This window comes from Corvus brachyrhynchos, unplaced genomic scaffold (genome assembly GCF_000691975.1).
Source record: "Corvus brachyrhynchos isolate BGI_N302 unplaced genomic scaffold, ASM69197v1 scaffold56, whole genome shotgun sequence".
Classification (NCBI taxonomy): Eukaryota; Metazoa; Chordata; class Aves; order Passeriformes; family Corvidae; genus Corvus; species Corvus brachyrhynchos.
The window spans coordinates 9,678,122-9,692,634 of record NW_008238664.1 but is presented as its reverse complement, the minus strand read 5'-3'; the positions used below and the strand labels follow the sequence as shown (position 1 = coordinate 9,692,634).

The window sequence follows — 14,513 nt, the reverse complement described above, 5'->3', positions numbered from 1 at the left end:
CCCCGGGCAGCGAGCGCGGGCGAGCCGAGGCTGTGCCGAGCCAAGCCAAGCCGAGCCGAGCCGTGCGGGGCGGGCGGTAAGTGACCCCTGGGCGTGAGCCCTGACCACCGCGGCCCGAACGGGCGTCCTTGTGCCCCTGCCCATCCTCCCGAGGCGGGCTCGTCACGGCACGGGTCTGGCATAGCGGGATAGGTCCGTTTTGAAGAAGCCTGATTAACAGATTTTCATTCCAACAGTTTATGGTGAAGAGATAAAAAGCGATTTAAATTTCATTTTAGAGCTACATGAAAGCAATATCACTTTAATGTGTTTTTTGAATTGATAATTGTTCTTGGTAATTAAGATATGAAATATTCACTAGGACCTACATTACATTCTAGGGACAGAAGGAAGAAGTGAAAGAATAGGATGCTATCAGATGACCTCTTTTGTGGTGGCTCATTTCCTTCCACTGTGAAAATAGTAAACTTCCTAAAGCTAAGAGCAAGGGAAAAAGTCGTTTTAACTATTTCAGTGAGTACTTACAACCTCTTTCTTAGGGGACCAGACCTTCTCTAACCAGTATTGTTTTAACTATGCAGCTCTAATAGGAGAGTGAGACTTCACATGACCCCATAGTCAGAGGTCTGAGTGACATTGGGGGGTGCCCTGTTTCTACTCTCACCTGCAAGAAAATGTTACTAGTGGAGATCAAGATGGCTAGACACAAAGATTAGTCAGTATTTCTGTTTCAATTCAGGTAGAGCAGGGACTAGAGGTAAAATTCTCCTCAGTCATGATAAGTAGCCTATGAACGTATCGGCTTTGTCATAAGCTTTTACTAATTGTCAAATTCACTCTCATTTGCCAGAAAAGTTATCTTAAGTCTTGTAATAGTCACCTTATCACAAGGTCTGACAGCTGTTGGAGAACAGCAATCCTTGCTAATGCCACATCTGTGCAAGATAACCCTGACAAAGTGCTAGACGTGACCCCAGGGTGGCTGGGCTGTATCAGCATTTGTGTGGGTATAAACTGTGGGGGAATTAAGGCTCTTTGTAGCTCAGTCCTTTCTTTTAAAGGAGTAAGAATATACAGTCTCCTCTTCCCATTCCCTTTGATGTGGGCTTTGGAGGAATTTGGAGACAGCAGCTCTCAACTGCAAAAGGAGCCTTGCTTACAGAACCAGCAGTCTCTTGATGGCTACCTTTGAGTGGGCCATATACAAATATATGTGTATATGTATAGGTTTTGTGTTGGTTCTGGTCCTGTGAATGACCCCAGTCATGGGACAATCTTATTTATTGCCTTTCAAAGCTTGGCTGGAAACCATGGCATAAGGTTATTCAGTGTTGTCGGATTTTAGTGGTTCTTCATGTACCTGGCAGCAGAGAGTGGGAGTCCAACAGGTGCTTACAGGGGTCAGGCGGCAACTTTAGCTCTTACCTTTTATACTTAGATGCATTTAAGTACTTAATGGTCTTGGGAGTTTTAGCATGGATTCATACGCTTGTTTTCACTAGTTGGAAGTTCAGGTCAGGCTATTCTTTATGGGATAAAGGAATTTGTAATGTGATAGGAAAAGAAATACCAAGATTAAGGCCAAAATGACCTTAAAGCTAATTCAACAGGGTGTGGAATTCTGATTGGAATTGTTATTTGTGGCCACAATATAAGATATCGATTGGATTCTGAGTTATTTTGACTATCTTGTTTATATCTTTTAACAATAATAAAACTTCCTATCAGCCTCTGGTCAGTAGGAGTGGAAATAAGAAGTAAAGGCAACAAGGAGGTTTTAAAGCCTCTGACTCACTAGTTGCTACCCTTTTAGGCTTCAGTGCACAGCAGAGCACGTTCCTCAGAGACAAATCACCTTTTTCTTCTTTTGTAGCTGTTTCAATTTGACAAGAGTTCTTCTGAGACTGTGTTTATGTGTGACATGGCTGTAGTTCAGGAAGGGAGAGGAAATTTTAGTTAATTTCTGAAGACAGTGGATTCTGTGATCATTCACACATTTCTCAAGAGTGAGTTACACGGCTTTGTGGATGCCATGAAGGGTACTGGCTTCTCCTGGGGTAGTCTGTTAGTTTTGATAGCATTCAGCTGTGGTCCTTGAGTAAAAAAAAAAAAAAATCTCAGTAGGTGGCATAGATATTACAGATACCTTTGTTTCTCTGTTTTTCATTGAGAGAGATACTTCCAACCAACTGTGTTCAGTGCAGAGATGAGAGGTGGACCAGAGAGCAACATCCCTGGGCAACATCCTAAAGAGGGTCCCCTCTCCATCCAGTGAAGATGTACTTCTCTCCACTGAGGGTATGACTGGAAGTCCAGGTAGATAATTTAAGAGCTCAGAGTTGGGTAGCACGTGTACATCAGGCCCTTCATCTGTTTGCAGGCATGTCCAGGATCATTTCAGGTTTGCTGCCTGTGCTGAACGTTGTTGTTGGGTAGCATGCTTAAAGGAATGAGGACATGGGAAGAGCAAGGGGCCTGTTAAGTCACGAAAGAGTCATTTTCATATGACTGAAAGCCCTTTTCCTCCCTTTTTCTTATTCTTCCCTACAGTCTGTGGACTGTTTTTAATCTTCTATTTGTTTACTGATGGTAATGGCCATTGGTATTTATATCAGAACACCCACATTTCATGTGACACCAAGAAAAAGCAATAGTTTGGGGTTCGGATTTTTACAATATTGGTTAAAGAAGTGTCTGTGCGTAGTTCTTTATAAACTATTGTTAATGTTTATTTTAAAAATATTTTTCTTCATTCTAGCTACTTTGAGATGGCTATTGTTTATTCTTAATCTATGCACTGATGTTGAGCTTCTGTTTTTATTTCTAGAAAATGTAGTAGAGTGCTATTCTGTTTATTTGGAGAAAGGCAGTATATTCCTGACTAATAAGCTGAAATAAAGCAACAAAGAACAGTGTCACAAATCTGCATAAAAGCAAAGTTCGTCAGTGTGAGACATGGTGTGGTGAGTAATTACTGAATAGCCAGGCCAGAAGGAAGGTTTTCCTTGGGTCTGTTAGGTAAAGATTTGCTTTTTAAGTTTTTTAAAAATTTTTCTGCTTTAAACCAGCATAATGAGGAATGTTTCATGTTCAATGTAAATGACTTTTTCTTATTAATCTTAAGAGTGGTCTATAGGAACATTGTGTTTAATGAGAATTAATTTGGAGTTCAGTGGTTTTGTTTTTCCTTAAAACAGTATCTTCTCAATTTATGATATTTTCACTGCAAATTTTCTGTTAAAATAGAGTAGAATGGCACCTTCTTTGTCTTCTCCGTGGTTCTTCTAATTGTGCCTTTCAAGTATGTGCCCTCTTACTTCTGTCTGTTCATTTTGGCCTCTGGTTGCCATGTAATGGGGGATCAAGGTTAAAATGGTTTCAGGAGACCATTCTTAATGTGAAGACTCTCCAGGGCTGCCAGAAATAACCAACAATTAATGCAAGTACTGTTTTAATACTTGTTTGGAGTTGAGTCACACTGATACTTGTAGCATGAATTTGTAGCACAGGGAAAACAAACACTGTGTGCTTGGCACCAGACAGCTTCAGGTTTGAAGAACCATAAGGGAGATGTAAGTGGGTGAAACCCAGGAGGAGGTAGTAAATAAAACAAGACTGGATGGTAATCAGTGTTTGGTATGAGAGAATTAAACTGAGTAATCTGTGGAGGTGTTGGAGCAGAGGAAAACAAAAACAAAGTCAAAAGTATGCTGGAGACCATATGTGAAGTTTGATGGTTATTTGGTTTGAAATGTATTAGGAAAGCAAGCAGAGATGAACCTGTGGTTTCAGCTGAAAATAAAGTACCTAGCATGTGGCTGAGGGAGGGCAGAGTAATGAACCTCTCATTTTATCGAGCTGCATGGGTTGGATAAACAACTTGTAAATTAATTTGAAACAAGTATTATCCCAATTTAAGGAACAGTAGCTTTTAAAAGTGAAACTTATGATGTTCATTGTGTTTCTTGATTGCTTGGCTGAAGATGAATGGCTGGATTTCGCTCTCTCAGATCGTAAAGCTGCATTATGTGTTATCCTGAAATTAGGGGAAAGACATAACCAACAGGTACAAAGCGTAGGAGTTTCATAGTCTGGGAATAACTGTGATAATGGAAAGACTCAGGAAAATGCTTAACTTCTAGACAGTGTTTTACTGTTTGCTTACAGAGAGTAAGTATAGTCTCACTGCTACAACAGTGGAAACCATGAAAACCACCAAGGCTAGACAGAAAACCTGTGATTAATTTTATTATCTTAATAGTCATGTGGTGATTCACAGTGCTAGGGATTTTTCCATTTCAAATGGATTGTTATTTTACTTGCATACTTTCTAAGTAATAAAGCTGAAATTATTTGTAACAGAGCTCAGCTGAAGTAGATGGATCTATACCAGAAAAGGATTTGTTCCAGTTTCCTCTTCTGTATTCATTAGAACAATTGGGAAACTGTTATTTTCATGATGTAATGCACTGGTTGTTTTAAGAGCTAGTTCCCCAACAACGTGCTAATTGGTCTGAAATAGTGCAGTGCATGTGGTGCCCCCTTGGGGTTTGAAGTTACAGATGATTCTATTTGTTAGTGGCTTCAGAAATCAAACCTCTCATGAGTGTTTTAACTGTGCTTTTGTAAGAACTGAGTGAATAAGTGCATGATAGTTTGAAACACAGTGTTCAGAGCAATTGTTCTATATTACATGATTGCTGGGCAGATTGGACTTGCAGTGGAAATTTCCTTGCAGGCTACTGTGTTGAAGTTTTTGGCTCACCAGCACAGGGTTGCAAAGATGTTATAGAAGGTACAACATATATCCTGGTCTAATTTTGCAGTAAACTAGAAATGGTTTAGAAACTTCTAGTAGAAAAGCAAGATAGATACTTAGAAAGAGGAGTGCAGCATATAAACACAGGCTTGAAACTTATTAATCTAATTTCATTTCACGTAATTTTTCTGTATGTTCTATTGCCAAGATGCTATGCTTTTATATTGACATGGCTTCACTACATTGTTGAGTGGTGGAAGAGGACTTGGAGAGAGTTTTGACTTTTTACAGCTTTGTAAAGGATGGTGAACACTTCAGCAGTTTGGAATTTAGATTGACAATTTTAACTGGATGTGCCTGAGCAGCTCATCAGGGACACAAAATTGATTAAGATCTTCCTCCCTCCCCACCTGTCCTCCCTCCCTCATTTAGGCTTCTGAATCAACTTGATTAGCTGAACAACTCAGTTCTTAATTTTTCAGATTTGCTCAGGTTGTCTCCAGAGTAGGGAAGATGATATTGCGCTGGATTTCATTTGGTCCATGTCGGTGATTTCATGACTGTGAGAACAGGGAATGTGTTTTGTTTTCAAATTAAAGGTTATGTTTCTGTGTGGCGAGGTCCCAAACTCAAGGAGCAATTTCTAGAGTGATTTCTACAGTGAGCAAAAACCTTCTTGCCTTGGGACTCATCTCTGGGCTGAGTCTGCCATGAGAGACATTGAAGGTATAAAACCAGTGGGTAAGTAGATGTTTTACTGATGAATAATGATTCAATTATATAACTTAACTATAATATCTGCTAATGGGAGTGAAGTGCAGAGTGAAAGAGGCATCATAGGCCGGTATATGTGAAATGTGAATTAATTCAAACAGTGTAGAGAACATTGGAGACTTCTGCAGTATTTTTGTGAGTGTTATATGTGCCTCATTTTAATTGCTTGATGTTATTCTGCCAAGCTGCATGAAATTAAATAAAAGGAAACTTACAATGGAACAAACAGGAAATGAAATAATAAGTGGAGTAAGATGTCTCTGGAGAGAATGGCAAGGGATTTGCAGTAATATTTGAGAAGTTATTAGATGTGAGAGTCCCACCCCTGTGCTCCAGCAGCCTTGTTTTTCTCACACCCATATAAAACTACATAAACTACAACGTGGAGAGAAGTGAAGGTGGGAAAGGCTGCATGCATGAGCAGCAGAGGCTGGATGCAGAGGCATTTGGAGTGGGATACAGAAGCAATGTTATGTTATACTTCTTCCTTCCCTCTCTCTGCACCCCTCACCACAGCGAGTTTGGATTGGATGGGACATAGCCACAACAACACTGAAGAAATGATAATTTGTGAATATTTGAGTCAATTAAGTGTTGGTGTCCTACAGTGTTTTCTCCACCTATTCACTGAAGTTGGTGCCCATCATCCATCACTCCCCAGTTGCCCTTATACTTGAGTACGTCTCATTGTCCTCTGGCTGCTCTCCATTATCTGCAGCCTCCTCATTCATCCCTGAAATCACTGAGCAGTACTCCAGCTCTGCCTCCATGAATTCTTTGAGCCCTGTGCTGTAGGTGGTTGAACTCATGCTAGGCTCAGAATTTACTGGAGGAGCACTGTCAGACTGCATGGTCTGTGTTTCAGCCATATGACATTAGTCTGGGAGGGAGGCTAGTTTTGGCTAACTTGATATATTGTGGGCAAGATCTTCTTGCTGTGCAATCACCAGCAGCAATAAAGGCTTTTCTGGTTCCATCTTCTGTACAGTGCAGGTGCTGCTGTCATCGTTAGGGCTTGTTAAGCTGTTTCCTCTAGTGCTGCTTCACCTCTAGCCTTGCCATCAAAAATGGAAGCATTTGCATAGGCTACTTATCATTACATTTACTGATACACTGCCACCAAATGGGAGAAATTTGTCCCTTCATAAACGGAATTTTAGCATAATATGCATTGGCCAGTCTTAGTAGTTCTCTACTGTATAGGCTTTGCAGTGCTGCAGTTTGGTCAAAGCAGTGTTTTCAGCATGTTACTGTGATTTCAAGTATACAGAAAGAACAAGTCTGCTGGCTACCAGGCTGGATTATACTGTTAAGTTTTTTGAACACAATGTTTACATCTTAGCCAATGTACCTTTTTTTTTTCTTTTTTTTCCCCCACTTAATACAATGGAGTTAGCATTTTTGCTGACTGTGGCTCCCACTGGAGCTGATTGAGCTGGTATTTCTGTTCTCTAAGCCTTCTGTTTGTGGTTTCCATAAAGTTGAAAGTAGTTCTTGGTGCTGATTATGTTTTTTTCCTGCCCTAAAATTTCATCCCAATTTCATCTGTACCAGATAACCCTTCTTGGGTTTATTGAATCTTTTCCAAAATTAAAAAGAAAGCATTCTCTGAAGTTTTCTTAATTTGAAATGGTCTGTGATATTTCTGCTAGAGTAAACACCTTTTGCTCTACATGTAGTCAGTTTTTTGGAGTGAGTTTGATATGGGACTCAGGGCATCAAAGCCATTTGGCTTATTGAACTATAAGATGGGAATACTCTTTTCTGTCAGGCCTGTGAGCTCCCTCCTGGTAAGCTGTAGTAAACTCCTAAAAATTAGTACTGAAATTTTTCATGCCATCTGCCTTTTTATTTGATGTCTCTTTAAAATGTTTGGGGTTATTTTTAAAAATGAATATGTGGGAAAACATGCATTGTTTTGTCACTTGAAAAAGCCCCTTCTGTCATGGGCTTTGCAGGATAGGCTTGGCAGAAGTTGGCATTTTTAGAGGAAAATGCTCTGCTGCTTTTATTTAATTCTTGCCAAGTTTAGAAGTCTCTGAAAAATATGTGTCAGTAATAAAATTCTGAAAGCTTGCCTGTCATCTCTGTGCAATTAAGCAGCGGATGTCCCATCCTCGCTGAGCAAGCAAGAATGCTGCAGCCCAGGGTTATTGTGTGTTTGAACAGACCTCCCTAAGCAGCTCCTTGTTGCTGCAGGCTGAGGTTAAACTGCATCCTGAAACAGAAAAGGACCTTCTGCCTCCAACGTACCTGGTGACCAGCAGGTTCTTTAAATGCAGATGAAATACAAGCCAGGCTGTGTCAGGAGGTGGAAAGAGGGGAAAGGAAGGTGGCAAGGAGGGATTTGGACACGGGCCCTGGTGACTCAGGGTGGGAAAGGGAGGGAATTTGCCTTGGAAGATAGGAGTTCTACTGGAAGATGCTGTCGTTGCTCAGAGATGTCTCTGAACATCTTTTCAGGTCCTCAAACCTTATCCTTCCCTGGCTTCTATAAAGAGCTACGCAAGCATGAGAAAAGGATCCCTGTGAGAGCCTAAAGTCTGCCTTTGGAGCAGGGCTTGGGTACCAGGTTTTGCACATTGATTTCTGCTGGTCTGCACAACACAACCACTGCCACCACATGTGCACTTTTGAGTTCTGTTATGCAGAGATTAGTGTCTGTTGGCACTGAGATTGAGACAGTATTTACACTTTTTGTCCTGTAAAATGTTCATGTGTACCTTATTTGAGCTTTGATTTTATATATATTTACTCCATTCTTTCATTGTTTTGGGAAAACATGTTGTTTTTAGTAGATGTAAATCTGAGACATGATTTAAATGGGATGAAAGTTATTCAAAATAGGAATTGTCTCGAGGTTTTTTTTCTTATGTCTTCAAATATTAATTCTTTGATTAATATTTTATGTGATTGAATTTGTAGTATGAATTTTACCAGTTCCATACAGGAGGCAGCAATTACAAATTGTGTGATCTAACAGCTCAACAGATCGAACAGCTTTGAATTCCCCCTGCACTGCTGTGTTAGACATCAGTTTCACAGATTGTCCTCATGGATCCTGCCCACCTGCTAAGCCTCACTGCTTTATCCACGGCTGCATCATTTCTAACCATGTCTGGTAAAGACTTGAGGCTTCACTGGGGCTCCTGCCAGGAGCCATATGTACACCTAATAAGTCACAGTTACAGTCCTGGAGGGCTTGCCATCTGAATGGAGAAAGACACAGCAGGTAAGTGACACACTCAAGCAGAGGAAAAAGAAGAGGCAAGAGTGGGATGGCTTGGTCAGGTGTGGCTTGGTTTGGTGTTGAAGTTGGTGGGCAGTATTACCCCATCACCATGTTCAGTCTCTGCTGACACTGTCAGGTGCAACATACAGACCTCTGCAGGTGAAGCTTCTCCTCAGAAGCAGCTTGGCTTCATCCTCGCATCAGTTGAACAATGAATGCCCCATGGTTCCTTTTACTGAAAAGCTGCTCTAGAACCAAACCCTTTAGCAGTCAAATCCCTGTCATTTTGAATTTAAATTTATTTGTTCCCATATTAACAAATGGCCATGCATTCCTCATTGTCCTCTGGTTTGAAGGACTGTTTTTGATTTTACATTTTGGCTTAGACAAATCACAGTGTTTCTTACATGAAAAGGCATGGCTTTTACCTTATGAGCATGTTTAGAGTAGAGTTGTTGCTGCAAGTGTGCCTCTGTAGACACACCTGACATACCTTTGAGTTTCCTCATTGACAGACTGTTAGCAACACAGTTGCCACAGTGTAAAGGTGAGTACCAGGTAACCAGATTCAATTTGAATATTCTAGTTTTTGGTTTTTTTTTTTTTTTTTTTAGAACCTGGATCTCTGGAGGTTGAAGACCTAAGTCTGCTGCAGAAAACTTGTGGTCTTCTTCAGAAGGCTCAGTATAGTGCGATTCACCTCAAGCCTCTGGCCTGGCCAGCGTCAGGGCCCTTCTCCAAAACGGTTCTGAAAGCAACAACAGTTCCCTTGGCTGCACTTTCCTGGTCTCATGATGGAACCACACATAGTTTGGAATCATCCTGCACTCACAGTTCCTACAGGCACGGCATCTTGCACTGCTAAATCTGGTTTTGGGTTCATTGTCATGCTTTTCTTCCCTTCTGTTGCTCAACTCTGTCCTTAAGGACCACTTTGAAGGAACTTACTTAATAATGAGCTTTCTGCCTGGTAATTTCCCCTTGCTCTTGTTTATCCTTTAAGTAGTTTATCTGATTTATACATCTTATACTTTTGCTGACTATTCCCACTTTTTCCAGTTTAGCCTATGTAGTATGCCAAATGATTTATTAAAATCCAAACAGATTGCATTCACATTTTTTGTGAGAATAAAATAGAAAAGAGACATTTTGGACTAGTGTGCCATGATCAGTCTTCTGTAATGCATTTGATCTGCCTTTGTTTTCCATTCTTTTGTCAAGATTTGTGTGCTATCTGTAGATGACTGATGGGTCTGTGCTACCAAAATGACTTTTTTCCCCTCTTTCCTCCCAAGAATAGGCACCATATTTGGCTTTCTTTAGTCATGTGGTACTACCTCATTTGATGGATTTATTTAATATCTGTGCTATCAGACTTAAAATTTCATGTACCAGTTCTTTCGGTGCTCTGTGATTAAGATTGTTCTGCCACCCAGACTTGACAGCAATAAGCTCTTTGGATTTTGCTTCTATCTCAGTAATTTCTGTTCCTGAGAACTCATTCTTATTAGCTGTCATGTGTCTGCTCCACTGTTCAGCATCAGTTTGGGTTTTTTTGAAAATGAGTGGTGATAGTAATTTCTTTTGGGAGTTATGTGTACATTTCACATGAAGTCTACCCTACTCCAGTGAAGAACTTCATGCTTCTTTCATGTGCTTACTGTGGTCATTTCTTTGCTGTTGCGGGGTTTTTTAGGTTTTGGTTTTTTTGGGTTTTTTGGGTTTTTTTGTGGTTTTTGTTTTTTTCTTTTGTTTTGTTTCTTTTTGTAATTAAAATGTGGCTAAAGGACTGTCTCATTATCTATATTCTCTTGGCAGTCTGTCTGGTTCATCTTCAGCAACGCTGCTGTTATCTGTTATCTGTCTCACGAACTCTGAGGACACACGTGCTTGTGAGTTTTAGGACAGCAGAACACATTCAGCAGTTACCCTTTTCCGTGTGTAAGATCTCTCTTTACTGTTTCTCCTTGAAGTTATCTTGTGCTGGACCCTTCTCTTACCACAATTTCTTCCCTTGGGGTAAAAGCTGGTATAATAGCTCTGTCACTGCTTCCTTCAAGAAATTCAACATCACTGCACACATGTCATAAAGGGTCTCTGCTTCTTTAGTGACTTTATGGAAGTAAAGAAAATGATTTTGGGAGAGCAGAAGGATGATGTGGGTTGTCTTTCAAATAACAAAGAGAAGACAATGAAAGCATGTTTGTCTGTAAAAAGTACTGCAGACTGTAGGTAGAGCATCTAATTAATCTGAAGCTAGACACTTTTTAGTATTGGGCTTTCTCTCACATACTGAAAGAGAGACTCAATATTTCTGAAATATTCCAGAGCAATTCCATTGCCAGTGGTGCAGATCACAAAATAAACCCCGGAGTTTTACGGTGTTTTTTTGGGAAAGAATTTGATGCATTGATCTATCTTTCTGGGTTTTTTTTAAAGAAGTCCAGCAATTAGTAGCTTTGCAGACTTTCAGTGTCAGCTTTTTCTTTCTGAAGATAGTTCACACAATAAAGAGTGACCCCGTCTTCGAGTGGGTGCAGAAACAGCATGGGTTTTGAAAAATTGTAGCCAGCTCCAATTGCTCCATGCCAAGGACGTAACTATACAGTGAGTTTTGAATTAATCTAAACTGCACCGGTCTAATTCTGTGTGGACAATTCATAGACTCTTTGTTATCTTCTGAAAACAAATTGAAACTGCAAAGCAGCAGGGAGGTATTTTTAGTTTTCTTCTAGTGCTTCTGTGGAAGCACAGAAATTAAATAAGGGCACCTTGCTTAAAAGGGCACAGATAAAATTGTATGTGGTGTGCTGCCATTGCTAGCTTTACTCAAATATCCATGTCTGCTGCCCCATGTAAGATGCACTCACTGTGAACCATCCACCTGACAAAACTGTAGCACTCTGGAAGCTGAAGCAGTTTGTGACCTGAGGAGATAGTGCTGAGGGGTGGAGGAAGACGTCCACATCTTTTGTCCTGGTGCAGGGATTCCAGCTGTCAGTGTGTGATCAGACAACAAAAGACTAAGCAGAGCTGGCCTTTTGAAGAACCTTCTCATTCTGGCAGGGTTTGGTAGCACCAGTACTGTGAGATTCAGATTGAACTAAGCTGTTCCGGAGCCATCTCAGTAGTACTGCTGCTTCTGGACATTGCCTGACCATGTGAGTTGTGATAGGGCCAGGCTGGCTTCACAAAGAGCTGCTTGGCTTTCTAGGGTGTTTATCAGGTTGGATAATGAATGAATAATGAAATGAATCCAGATTTTCATGCTATGCTAATGCCAAGTTAGCCAGTCTTCCCAGAACTGGAGTGCTGAAGTATTCAGTGCAGATCCACTGGTGTCTTTGTAGGCATCAGAACCAACCTGTTGGGACTAAATCAGGGCAGGAGACAAGTGGCTGTGAACCTGAGCTGACTCCATGTGCCTTGTGGTTTTGCTCAGAAAGCCACAGGTTTTTTCCATAAAGGTTTGGTAGTTCAGTACCCTGGTACTGCAATCTCAAGTTTTTTTTAAATTAATTCCTGAAGTAACCAGCTGGGGAAAGCAGCGCTCCCAGGGCAAACTGCAAGCACTGTAACACAAAGGTAGGTTGGATCAGCTGGAACTGCAGTAGGTGGCTGTTTCCCCTTACCAAGGCTGCTGTATGTGGTTGTATGACTGCATTTTTTTTAAGATGACATTCAGTATGTTCTGGCAGGTAGGGGGGAGGCTATAGCCAGAGCTTTAAGCTACATGTTTTTAGCTATCTGTTTTTACTTAGTGTTTGGGAAAGGAATAAATGTTTTATTATGTGTCTGTACCATGTTGATATTATAGAAATTCTAGCTAGGCTCCAAGCATTCTGCTGTTTGCTTACTGGGAGCCAGCAGGACTAAATTAGATTTTGCCCTTTTTTTTCCACCATAGATGCAATCCTAGATGTTTTTCTATGTTCAGAATCATCACAGAAAGCAAATCTAACTAGCTCCCTGCTGTTGCAGGTCCTCCCTTCCCATGTGACAGTGCCCTTGATCCCTGACCGTTTTTATTCCTCACCAGATTTCTGTCTTCCATTGTTCTGCTCTACAACTGGATGTTTTTGTAGGGTGTTGGGAAGTTTTAAATCTGTGCTGAATGTGAGCATGAAGAGTAGATGATTGTGGATGCAAAAGAATGCAGTTACTTGTTTTCCATTTGAGTACCAAAACACAGTGTGTGTGCACAGTGGAGTCATACCATACTCCTTTAGGCATGAGACATCCTTACTAAGTTTTTACTTTTGTTTTCTTATGTCCATACTGCCTCAGTTTCAAATGGACTAAATTTTAGCCACTCTTCTTAGCCAGAACTATAAAATAAATTAGCTGTCCCTGTGGATGATTAGGCCAGACGTGTTAGGGAAACATGATGAGAAATTGTCACTGTGAGTGCTGTAGCACTCATCATCCTTGTTTATACATTGACAGAAGTAGATGTCCAGGAAAAACAACCCTTGTAAGAGCTCTCAGTTGAAAATGTTACTTTTACAGGTGCCTGTAACTGCCTCTTGCTGTGAAGAAACAGATTTGAAGCAACAGCAATTCTTCCAATTTCAGACACTGAAAGCATGGAAGACAACTAGATTTTATGGTCTTTATAGCTGGCTTATTTTTTTTCCCCTGTTAGTGGGAGAAAATGGTGCAGCAGTTTTGTAAACACTGCTAATGCTCAGTTTCTGGAGTGGCACTGGATTTGATAAAAAACCTTATCACAAATCCTGCAGTTTAACTCTACAGGAATCAATAGAACTATGAGGTTGATTATGTAAAAGGTATTTGAAAGGTTGGAGAGGATGAAAAACAATGTTTGCTCTCTTTCATTAAAGAAGAATCAGCAGCAGGATGCAGAACTTAATGTTTTACAATTCAGAAGTTTCAGGCTGTGGTAATAAATTAGGAGATCAAATTACAGCAGTGCTTTGATTTAAAAAAAACAAAACCAAAAACCCACCCAAAACATATGGAAAAAGGGTACTATTGGATATTATAATTTCTTTTGCCTGAAAAATATCACTTTGATATATAAACAGTATCATTTATGAAAGAGAAGTTGCTGAGTTGTATTTATATTAGTGTGAAAATTTAATTTCTCTTCCAGTTTATTTACTGGAGGCCATCACAGTTTGTACAAGCAGCTATGCGTGTGTGATAATGACTAATAGGGTGGCTGTTGATGATATTGAATGTTTTAAAGCTGTTAGTTTAAATGCTTTAGGTTTATTATTAAAAATGAGGAACTAGATTCTTAAATAGATAACATACATAACATCAATAAAAATAAAATATAACATATTGGAGTTTTATGGAAGCTTAAACTAAAACTGTTTGCCAGCAAGTTTTTTTAATCAGATTACCTCTTAGTTGAAGTCTCTGCTCTATAATGTTTGGATTGCCAGAGACCACGGGGAATATCTCTTTCTGTTGTAATTAAATTGAACAGAGTCATGTTTATGTTACATCTTTGAAAGCCCCTCTTTGAAGGCATATAAGAGAGCCCCCTTCAGCAAGGGAAGTGCTGTAGGCAAATGTAGTGGATATTGATACAAGCGTATGTTTAATGAAGGAATCTTAGAGACCAAAGTTTTACAACAGCAGAGGTGAAATGAGAAACACTTGGGCAAATGCACCAACCTAAACCCTATATAATTGATAATGATATGAGCACAATAAAATAAAGGTTAAGAATCACAAAATCTCATAAAGCAATGGCTCTGAAGAGACTGGAGCAGA

The 14,513-nt window shown here is 40.1% G+C and overlaps 1 long non-coding RNA gene across 2 annotated transcripts in view; it reads left to right on the top strand.

Annotated features, from left to right (window-relative positions):
- Nucleotides 1–9,917, top strand: part of LOC108447564 — a 15,494-nt gene extending 5,577 nt beyond the window's left edge. The window contains exons 2-3 of one of the 2 annotated variants that reach the window (XR_001863205.1): nucleotides 5,421–8,765; nucleotides 9,380–9,917. This is a non-coding gene — a long non-coding RNA (uncharacterized LOC108447564). Of the gene's footprint in view, nucleotides 1–5,420 lie in introns of both variants that reach the window. The other variant, XR_001863204.1, reaches the window with a different exon arrangement.
- The last annotated feature ends 4,596 nt before the right edge of the window (nucleotides 9,918–14,513 follow it).